At 36.8% G+C, this 12,124-nt stretch overlaps 1 pseudogene; it reads right to left on the bottom strand.

The window, feature by feature from the left end:
- The window catches only part of LOC131769963 (uncharacterized), a 106,069-nt pseudogene that overhangs the window by 23,290 nt on the left and 70,655 nt on the right, over positions 1–12,124 (bottom strand).

The following is a 12,124-nucleotide window of genomic DNA, read 5'->3' as shown; positions in this document are numbered from 1 at the left end:
TTACTCCTTCCATTACTAAAGAGACCGTAAGGACTGAAGAAGAGAATTCAAGAATTCAAGAAGAAATGGAATTCTAGTAATCATTATGTAGTGTCTGTGGAAGTATCTTAGTTAAAACAATCCTTTTTGTTTATTTTCCCTTCGATAAAATAATAACATAAGTTAGTTAGCTGAACTATGGATTGCATAACATGCTATTGAACATATCGGGCGCTATCTCTGAATGGGCGTGTGATGGCAGTTCTGTCTTCATTTCGGTTTGATCTTGTCTGTTTTCTTTTTAATGTTTATTTTTTGTTTGTTTATTTTATTTAGTTTTTGTGTGTGTATGTGTGTTGACTTTGACAAGTTTAACTACCTGTTAGTGTTTTTCTTTTAGCATATTTCAAAATCGCATGTTTTAGCGATTAATAGCTCATTTCTAGGTTCTTTAATCTAAAAGAAACAAATCATTTACTGTTTAACATCTCACATCGTTAATATTTAATAATATCCTGATGATCTAAATAGTTAATTTCATAAAACTTTTTTACTCGTTTACGAGAATTTTATTTAGTAAGAGTTACAGTAACGGTTATTTGGGGCTTAAGATTATATGAAAGAACTCAGAAAATGTTACGGCCTGGGCTTTAGTTCTGAGAGACTCTGCATGATCATAACAACTATATAAATACCCTAGTTCCACAGCTAAGCATCGATATCGTTTTTTTTGTTTTGTTTTTTTCTATTTCATCACTATCTCTTTAAGAAGAATAATTAAAAATGTAACAAAAGAATAGTTAACATTTTATTGGATGAGAAGTCATTAATCAGTTCTTTGGCAGTTTATTAAGTTACCCAAGTAGTAATCTAAATAGTTGATTTTTAGAATTTTTATAACTCCTTTTCGAGCATTACAATACAACCTAGATGTAAAGTGAGGTTTTTTTTCGTGATTTTAGGACGTTTATCGCGAGTACAGATTTATCAAATAACTTATAAAAACGTTTAGGTATGCCAGGGAATTTAGTGGTTCGATAAAAATTATAATTGTTTATTTTCACAACTCGCTTGTGAGAATTTTGCACAAAAAAAAAAATACAAGACATTGTTTATTAGAGGTTTTGAAGTTTATCAATAAGCTAGGTAGCCCATTTAATAGAATTTTCATAACTCCTTTGCGAGCGTTATAATCATTAGGACTTAAAGTGATGTCAATATAGATCATGCTTACATTACTGATAATTCACTCAAAATAAAAAAAGTAATGAAAAGGTCTAAGAATATCACTAAATTAGATATTTGGTAGTGAGTTGAAGTCTAATTTGTAGTTAATTTCTAGATTGTTTAACTCATTTTGAGAATTCTAATTCATTGTAGAACGTGATACTCAAATAGCTTCGTGATTTGGCTCAAACGTGCTCATCACACATGGCTTTTACAGTAAGGATAATTTGAACACGAACGTGCCTTCTAGAGGAACATGGTACAAAGCAAAGAGAATTGTAACAAGTGGAAAAGTTGTCAATAAGCGCGTCATGTTTATTGTAAGTCAGAGCCTTCAATAAAACACCTTTTAGACCTTATGCTTGATTCTGATGTCTATAAACCCAAGAAAAGTCGTAAAGTCTGGCTTGGGCTTCATCGGCAGCGTTGTTGATTAGTGACTGGTCATAATTGCCCTTTCTTCTCTCCAGAAACGAGGCATGAACTTATATCTTCAAATTGGCCAATGAGATACTGCAAATGCGACACAATGTCAGCGTCGAGGGGGGAGGGAGAGAGAGCACTAAGGAAATATTAAGGTGATTTAGGAAGAGGACGGTAACGTCAGTTAACAACGGCGCGCGTAGCAAAAACAGTGGTAAGAAACTAGGTCGACAACTTCTCTCCGTTATGTTTTATAAATTAATTAGCAGTCGTTGCAACGACGCGTCCGCATAATGTTTGTTCTTGAAAATGGAAACTTGGGCTCTTTAAAGATCGCCATCACAAGGACGACAACATGATCTTCTTTAAGAGTTATGCAACAAGCAACAACAAATAAAACCAATAAAATTGGTTGTCATTTTCCTCGCAATTTACATAATTCCTGGGCGTTTTGATCGCGACGGGAAAAGTAGCGAAATGACGCCCAGAACTTGTTAGGGAGAACGGCAACGCCAACAAAGGGAGTCGAAATAGAGTTGTGTCCAGGCTATCCGTGCGCTCTCCCGTTCTGAAACGAAAACCCGTCCTCTTACTAAATCACACTATCGTATCGAACGTGGTCCTTATGGTGTCCTGTACTAAGTTTGACAAACTTCTCGTAAAAATGAGATTCTTTTTATTTTCTTCCATCGTTCCAGTTGGGTTCGTTATGTCTCTAAGTAACCTTTCCTCCTGGGGCCTTGCGGCAGGAGCAGTTGGTGGGTTTGGTGGTGGGGGAGGTGGATCATAGGATAATGGTGCATCAGGCAGAGGTGATGGGTACTCTGGGAGATGTGGTGGTACCCATGCGAAACAAGCCGGAGGTAGAGGAAGCTCGTACCGTAATGGCACAGATTTTTCTGGTTTGACCGGTGGGAACTCGAATGATTCCTTGTGTACCAACAAATAATTGTTTATGTTGTGATTGGAATGTTTTTATCTATATCTTCATTTGCCCTCTGATTTCAAATCTCGTTGATTTAAATCCTACTTCTACGGAGGAAAAATAAAACAGACGATCTCATTTCTCGATCGCCTTTTGGATTCTCGGAAAGAGATTACAAGAGTAATGAGAACTCTACTTTTTGAAATATTAACAGCACCATTATTTGGGTGAACAATACTGAGCTATAAATGTTATAATGAACGCCTTGAAATAGTCACTGATGTACTGCACGTTATAAGATATTCTGGAAAATTGGACCTGACCTGAAAACTGTATCTGATTTACTAAAGAAATCGAGGTTCTGTCCATCAAATATTCAAATATACCCTCGCAGTTTTATTTTCTCATAGTGTATTATTAACAGGTCATGAGATCATATCAATCAAAGAAATCTAGCCGTCATCTATCTGTACAAGATCTGCTGGTTGATCAATCACTCAGAAAATGTACTTATTTCCTGTTCTTAGTTATTATCTGATTATTGCAAACCTTGACACCGAAGAAATTCAAAGAAAGAAAAGGATTATTCTAAAATGTAGAGCGGAAACTAATCAAACACTTGTTTACAAACACACGTGAAAATGAAACTAAAAAATTACAGTGCGCGATGTGTCTTCCTTTGTAACCTCTCTCTAGGTAAATGAAGAAGTAAAATGTAATGAAAAAAGTTACCTACCCGTTACTTGATCCCCAGAACAAAGTAAAGTTTTAAACAGTTCCCACAAGTAAGGGCGCTATCACATCGCTTGGATAGAAAACAAGGTATGAACAAGATATGTAATTTTGCAAGTTGGTTATTTTGAAAATTTATTTTGAAAACAATAAAGCTGCATTTGACTGCATCAGCACATTTGACTGGTGATACATGTTGTTACGCTGTTTAAACATGGAATAGTTCATTATAATATTTCTATTTCAGAGGGCCTTTCGAGTTTTCCAAATTCATAGTTCTGACTTTAAGGACCGTAAGGGAAATCAAGGTTTAAGCACTTTTTTTTCTCTTACGAAAAATGTAATGTACATTACTGATCTTAAGTACCAGTCAGAGGAAGTAATGGCGACATGTGTTATTAAAAATTAGCAATGTGCCTTACTTTCTCGATATGAACATTTTCTTTTCTTAACAAGAAACCCACCTAAATTTCAATAATGTTATATTTCGTATTTATTGTATCGGGCAAATATGTCTCGAATCTCTCTCGCTTTAACTCATTCAGAAGAAATTTAATGATTAGTGGGTTATACACAACTTCTTTGAAAGAGATAAAAATGTATGATAAAGAGAGAAGCTGTAGCATCTGAACGCTAAGATGCTTGCAGAATGTAACTTATGTCAAAAATTCTCTAAAACAGAAACTAATCTGATTATGCTTTGCTAAGTGAGGGATTCGCCGTCCAAGAGTATGCATATCTATTTTCAATGAAAAGAAAGCATCCTACCTCGACAACTATAATGGATTTTGCAACACACACACGGGAATAAACTGAACGATAAATGAACAAGTCGTTAGTATACCTCAGCTGGCTAAACAACAAACAGAGCTGCATCTTAAATATTAGTTTGCTTCTTTGCTTTATTTGATTTGATTTTTTCTCCTTTTTATATATTAGTTCTCAGAGAACGATTCAGAGGATAATAAAAATATATATATATATCATTTCTTCGCTTGTGATTGGTTCAAAAAACTCCTATTTTCCACTAATTCGATTGCCAAGTTGTTATCAGAGAGTTTGTTATCTGACAAATTAACGAGCCGATCACATTCAAAGTTGTAGTTTAAACCATTCAATCAATCAAAACCTTGGTTTCAATCACCATAACAACAGTGTACAGACTTTTTTCAAAATGGAGAATTTTTTCCCATGAACAGTGGCAATAGTTTAGAGAACAGTAGTGAGGTTAGTATCAGTCTATTAAATGCAAATTTTCCCTTTCTTCTCTCGCAGCTTGACTATACTTCTTTTCTCGGAAATTATAATTTTTTGTGATAAATTGGTGATAAGACTTCATGTCGTCCTATTAGGTCTGTAATTATACTCGTGGTAAACAACTCGGAATCCCGCTGCGCAGCCATCCGATTTTGTCACTCGTATTATCACTGACCAAACTGGATTCCACTGAGTACTATTACCATTAAATACCCAAAAACTTATCTGAATTCTTTATCACTCAAACGAACCTCAGGGTTTTGGTTTTTAATTATTTCAAATTCTTCTCAGAGAAAAGTACGAGTTTGTGGTAATGATGATGAAATTCTGTATTGAAGTTGCCCTGTATTGCATTTATGAAGTTCTCGCTCAACACTGGTATGAGGGTGGGGAAGCCATTTTTGGTTTGATGCTTCGAAGAAACACCTTCAACTGGCATCTAGACTGCTGCTACAAACCAAGTGCCGTCTGAGCGATAAATTGCGACGGTTATTATGTTGACTACATAAATGGCATACCCTAGTGTCACCTCCGCCACTGCGACACAAACTAAATCGATGCTGGTTGAAAAAATTATGAGTTTTGTGTAATCGTATCATAATTGGTTACATTTATGTGTATTATGCTTTGGTAATCTTACAGCCAGTAAGTGCTCTATGACTGGTCATGAATACCCCCTTATTTAAAGATCAGAAAAAAAACAATAACAACGAAATAAAACACTGACAAAGAAGAAAAAAAAGGGAAAAAAAGAATAGAGTCAATTAGATTTTTATCATTTATTTGAAAAGTTTTCTCGAAGATGGAAAAGTAAGTGATAAGTAAATTTGAAATATCAAAATGTTCTCAAATCCATCTTTTTTTTCTGCTATTCATTTTCAGAATCTTAGTGGGACGTGATGTAGCATATGCGTTGTTAATTTCAAAGGATCAAATTCTAATGGCGATAAAACGAATTTATCAGATCTATTACCCGATCAATTGTATAGTTGGTATGGTGTGATTCTATACGTGTAATTTACGGTTTGTCTAGTTGCATGCACCGTTAGTCGTTTACATAAACAATTACAATACTGCTCGCTAAATTGAGCGGAGATGACCTACTTTTCACATGACTTTAACCTAATAAAAATGGTTAAAACTCACCTCCTTACTCTTGTTTTAATATAAGTAATTCAAAAAGGAAAAATAACACTAATAGCTTATATTCAAAAACGATAGCAGACAGTCAATCTGAGGTGACTTAAGTCAGTTTCTTCCTTTTTTGTTGACTCAGCCAATTAAAACAAGTGGAAATAAGTTATTCCAACCATAAATTGAGAACAAATCTGACCCATATAAAGTAACTTTAAAAAAAACAAAACAAGTGAGACGAATCGACCAAAAAAATAAAACTGCTCAAAAAAATCTGTATTGATTGTATATTCAGTCAAGTCGAGATAGTTAGAGTAGGAGGTCACCGAGTAGGACCTTTTCAGGGGTATTCAAGCACCACTCACTGCAATATTACGCCTCCAAACACTATTTTAGAGTTATACTTACATTACTAAATTGTCTAGACCAGTTGTTAAACTTGACTTGCTCTTGAATAAAAGTGCCAGAAGTACACATTTTCAGCTTAACCGTAATTTGCTCATAGTGGTAGCAAAGAGGAGGTGACGGAGAAAAGATAGTGCCGGAAAAAACAAATAAAGAAAAAAGAACAGTGTTTCCCTCGTGTTTCCCAAGCCCTTCTGGCAATTGAATATGGCAAGTATAAGATGTTCGGTAGTGTGATCACAATTTTTTTTTGAAGAAATAAATTTCATTTTACCCGCGGATGAAATTCGACCAAAGATTTGATCCTAACCGGCGGACAATCGATTTTAGCAATTATAGCGAAGGCGCCTAAAAGGGTGCAAGCTTCGACAGGATTCGAACCCGTGCCTCAGGAAAAGCTCTCAAAGGTCACATCTTTAAATCAAAAAGGGTACAAGATCTGTACGAATGTCTGATGTTTTGCTACAGCGAATTCACATGTCAGAGCAACAACTACGTCATAATTGGTAAACTTTGCGAGCTTAATAACAGAACCAAAGAAGCAAGACCTGGAGATTTTGTCCGAGATGAAACTAGATTCTATGTGCGACGATGGAAGAACAGAGGTACGGAAGCAAAAAAACAAAATAGTCTTTAAACTTATCATTGCAGGTTTAGTGAAAATAAATACTTGTCACAGCTGTAAACATCAGTTTCCTTTCAGTTTTTGAACAATCGCAACTAGTTGGTATCGTAAAGTCAAAACTTTCAGCAATTTCATAAATTTTTAAACCTTTCATATGACGGTAACACATGTTCAGCTACTTTTGAGAGGTGCGAGTTATACAGACAAACACACAGAAAGACAGACAGAGAGAAAGAACGTGCCTGTTTAAAGCTTATTCAAAGATGCCAAGGGTTTAGTACTCTATTAAAATTTCACTGTATTGAAATGCGGCTGATTCCATCAGCGTTGTCTTGGGACCGAGCTGAGGTCCGGATATATTCGCTATAAAATCCACACATCGCATGTGTAGTTCATGAGACCAAATCAAAGCCTCGCAACGATTGAATGGGAAGGGAAGGGGGAAGGTGGGGGGAAATGAGTGTCCTCTATTCAACCGGGGAGTTTTAAGCCTTATAGGGACGAGAACAGTGACTTGCAAGGTGCTGATGAGGTCGGCTTCTGGTGTGGCTGAAAACGGAGTGGTTCTGTGATCATGATTGGAGGAAGCGGTGCTGATTGTTCAGGTGCCGATCACGGAATTGGGACAACGGTGGCAAAACTTGCTTCTTTTAAAATCAAAGAAGATAACAGGAGAGAATCTGACTTTAGTAGCAACGCATGGGACTCGAGAACTAAAAGTTACTCATTGAATTTGTGGATTCGTTAAAGCATGCACTCCTTTTAAAATCGTGACGCGTGAAATGCTGTTTAAATTATACGTGAAGCGTGAATTTTTCCAAAATTCGTGCATAAAACGTAATCAGAACTACCCTCTGAACACAATTGTCTTAGATCCGAGTTGCTTTTCATTGTAGTGAGATAAATACGTGTTATTTTCAGTTTGTTTTTGTTTTGCTTTGTTTTCTTTTCTTCGAATGCATGAACTCAAACATAAAATGATCTTTTTTATCCAGCAAAGTGAAAGTATAAGTAGTTTTATAAAGGGCCTCATTGATTGTAATGCATCTAGTTTTAAAGAAGTGCGAAAGTCTAAATAGTTATAATAGGGCGTGCTTTGATTTTGATCGTTATATTTTTTCAGTTAGAGGCATCTAGATCCTTAGGATAATTTTTCAGACGTTAACCTTGTGTAATTGTTAGCTTGATGGCCGCAAGTTTTTCAGTTTTTAACTGGCTGTCGTCACCCTCTATAAATTAAGTTGAAAAATACATACATAATGACAAGTAAATCTCATTTCCTAATGAAAAAAGCATATGTGACCAGGTGACAGCCAAACGCATGCGCAAAAAATCACCTAGTCGACAAGAATTGAAACTGCTCTCGCAGGGCGACAATTCTTTCTATATCTATCGCTTTTGACTGTTGTCATCGTCGATTTCAAGAATTTGAGTATTCTTCCGCAAAAATCCAATAGAGGTCACTCTGCTTGCACAAATAATCACATATTTGTTTGCCTCTTCTATAAGAAAGAGGCTACGAACTTGATATGTAAGAGCCAACACAACCGTTGCCCGTAAAACGGCCAAAATTAGCAGTTAGAGAAAATTGACAAATTTTAATGATATATCTGATGACTTTAGGGGAAAGATATAAACCGTAAGCCGTAAATTGGCCAACATCATAACCGTTAGCCGTAAAGGCCACCAGCCCATTGAGACCCTCATTTACGAGTATTTCGGTTTTATAGAGATCTCCTCTTCTTTTGGCCTGGTGAAAAACCCATACTTGCGTCATAAAAGGTTAAAGTGTTTACTTATTGCACTGCACAGTGCGACCTAACGGCTGAAAATCCTTGTTGACGAGGATAGCATGGCATGCGCAGTCTACACCAGAAGGACAGCTTAAGGAGATAGCCCAAAACAGAGTAAAACACGTCCAGTTTTGCATGTATCTTTGCTCCACTGGCCGTAAAGGGGATAAAATTAATTTCACGAGCACTTAACATCACAATCAATAAAGAAGTTGGGCAATAAAGAATTTGCGAGTATTTATTTTTCGCCTCCATGCACATTAGGTAAGACCGTTATGAATAATTTTGTTAATAATTTTTCATAATTGAAACTTCCCTTTGCAATTCGACTCAATCTTCTTTATTCTTTGCCGACCTCATCCTATTTAGGGTAATATTTTACCCATTTCAATTATTTTATCTCACCAAATTAACATTTGTTTTGAGGTTTCTCGTGCTTTAAAGGTAACTTTTTTATACATTATAGACTAAGGAATGATGACGCAGCTCTTCAAAAACGCTCAGCTTTTGTGACAGAAAAATATTACCAAACAAATAATTGCAATTAAAATGCATATGCACTTCCAACGTCATTTGCTAACCGCTTCCGATTATCTTGGATTGGTCAGCCAGTGAGCATCTGATGGAAATGTAGACACGATCAGCTGTTCAAATGATCTTGCTCTTTGGGTATGTTTTTAGCTCTGGATGCCCTTAGATAACTTTGCTTTGATCTATATAGATGGGTAGGTTTCTATAGAAACTGCGGTGCTGCATCGGCGAGGTAACATGACAAGTTAATTTTGGTTTTATCAAATTAGTTGACAATGTAAATTGGCCAACGTGAACAGATACCAGTGACGCTTTTATAGATACTTTCATTGCACGAACCGTAAGCGGCTGATATTTGAAACCAATTGAAACATCAGTAGTCAACAGCTTGAAAAAATGCACGCGTATACTTTACACTGGTTATTAACCTGCAGTGCAGTGTAGGTTATAGGCCTCCATTGCAGGCAGACGTCTACCGACCCATTACCTCTACGGACAGAACATATCACAGATTTACTGAATCTTTGCCTGACGTCAACTTACTTTCCGTACAATGGTAAACACTACAAAAAGTTACTCGATACAACTATTAGGTTTTCAGCTTCCCTTGTTGTGTCAGAAATTGTGATGCAGAACATCGAGGAACGCGCCCTTTTGACTTGCCAACAAACGAGACTGATTTGACTACGCTATGTTGATCACCTACGACACGACGAATCGACGCATTCCACCACCACCTTAACGGACAAAACACTGGCACACAGCTAACCAGAGAAGCGGAAGAAAATGGTTAACATCCTTTTCTAAAATGCCTGGTGACCCGTGACGATGACTCAATACGGACATCAGTTTACAGGAAACCGACGCATACCGACGGATTACTGGACGAGTCATCATACAACCTGACGTCACACGAAGCCACCACTATTAGAGCTATAACAAGACGAGTGTAACTATTGTGCAACACGACAGACAGCTCATCTAACGAGAACAAATACCTTGACCGTGTTTTTTTCAGAAAACAACTTTAACGACGACTCCATCCGACGAAACACTCACCGGCCTACCGCAACAACCGAAACAAGCAACACCGAAATTCCTACGACTACAGCGACTGTAGCATACATAAAGGACGCAGTTTATAAGATCAATTTCTCCAAACGTCAAGCCCCCTACATTAGAAAAGGCTGGCAGAAACAAATAGTCCAAAGAGTTTGTCTTTGAAGAAAGTACGTGAACAAGCAGTCCGTTGATTTTCAGTGCCTTGCGGTATAATCCTGGAGCTTCCAGCTGAGGTTTTAGAGAAATTCAGGCAAGTGAAGGTGGACAGGCGGTAAGCGGCACTTATTGGCTTTATTCTGTTAGATCTGGATAGAATATACTCGCTTACACTGACATGAAAAACGGAGTGTAACTTCATGTTAACAATGGCAAAGCTTAATATACTTGAATACAGAAAAGCTCTCCTACACTTATGTTACTGTAAAATGTACTTTAAACGCTAAAGTGACAGACAAGACCAAAAACCACGCTGTAAACCAAAAGCAAGCGAAAAACAAAACCTGAATTAGACACAAGAAAAAGTTGGGCAAAAGAAAAAATTCAAGATGAACATAAGTAAACAAGAACCGGAATCAAAAAGGCATGAAAAAGCCTGATTGCAAAACGGTTCGTGAAAAAACATGAAGACATAATTGTCACGTTGATATCATTTTACCTTTTTAATGGAAATTTGTTGCTCATATGTCACAGTTGTTGTTCGAAAAGTGGACGCTTTGGTAAAATGGAGACGTTCACTGTTCGAAGAGTCACCCGCTTTCTCGTTAAAGCCTGGGGCGCTCGTGGAGGAACACATTCATACGATTATGGAGACAATCCTGGAACATATTTTACGGCTAACAGTTAACCCCATTAAGACCCTCATGTACTGACGGTCAAACAGCATTGTTAGGTGAATTTTAATAAAAGGGCCATCAAACGCGGCTCCTCGGCCCATTGTGTATTTACTAGTCTTCTTAGCGGTTTCTTCCGTCTTTTTTTTTTTGTGTTAGTAAAACCACGCCGACTGTTTGCATCATACATAAGAACTGTTTTTCAGCTTGCATGGTTTATTAAAAGATTGATCATATTTACAATTCTCAAAATATATGAACAAATATATTAATAAAATGAGATAAAAGAATACACTGCTGGCAGTGGTCAGTCAGTCTGACAGACTCTCTGCGCTTTTTAAAGAACCCTGCTATGTTGGCAACTTCTCTTTGATTGCGTGACAAAGGTTATTTTGAGAGCTTTCCTCCATGAGCACTCGTTATATTCGTGCACATGTGCGTGACTTCTTCTGAGACAAGGCTACTGACATTCACAAAATCAGCGAGAGAAGAAGAACGTGGTTTCTTCAGCAAAAAATATCGTTTCTTTTCTTTAAGACTTTTAGGTAAGCGTAAAGTGAGATTCCGAAACCTTAATAATTTACGCTCGCAGACTGTTCCGGTTAAGAAAGGTCAGACTTCAGAGTCACCCTTTTCCGTTGTTGCCTTTATCTAATTTTAAATAATGACATGTCTGATGGGCTTTAAACAGAACTTTCCAAATTCAATAATCAGAATAACCAAAAAGGTTGCAGATGGCTGTGAAGCTTCGTATTGTGAAGGAAAACTGGAGGAATAAAGGGAGAAAAATAAATAAAAGACCCATTGCATTAATCAAGAACCGATATTTCCATGTCCTCCTTCATTTTCAACTCTCCAGGCAGATCATGAATGGAACCGAGTGGGGGATTGTAACGAAAAATAGGATAGGACGTAAACAAACAACTGCAAGCAGAGTTAGTCAGGAAAGTCAGCGAAGAAATGCCAAAAATAGACTATCGACATGATATGCTATAATAAATATTTAACAAAAAGAGTTTTCATTTTGCTAATAGCTCACTAAAATAGTAAATTGGAAATAGTATTTTATCGCAGAATTGAGATTTGTCTCATGTTATGAATCATCATGGAAAGCTCCCCATTTCTTCCTTTTCCTATGACAGTTTCCAACTCTTGCTACCTCTAATGGCAATGATTTTAGAGCATCGAGTTACACTGTGCT

The sequence above is a fragment of the Pocillopora verrucosa genome, chromosome 5 (assembly GCF_036669915.1).
Source record: "Pocillopora verrucosa isolate sample1 chromosome 5, ASM3666991v2, whole genome shotgun sequence".
NCBI lineage: Eukaryota > Metazoa > Cnidaria > Anthozoa > Scleractinia > Pocilloporidae > Pocillopora > Pocillopora verrucosa.
The sequence above is the reverse complement of the archived record's forward strand: the minus strand, read 5'-3'. Positions and strand labels throughout refer to the sequence as shown.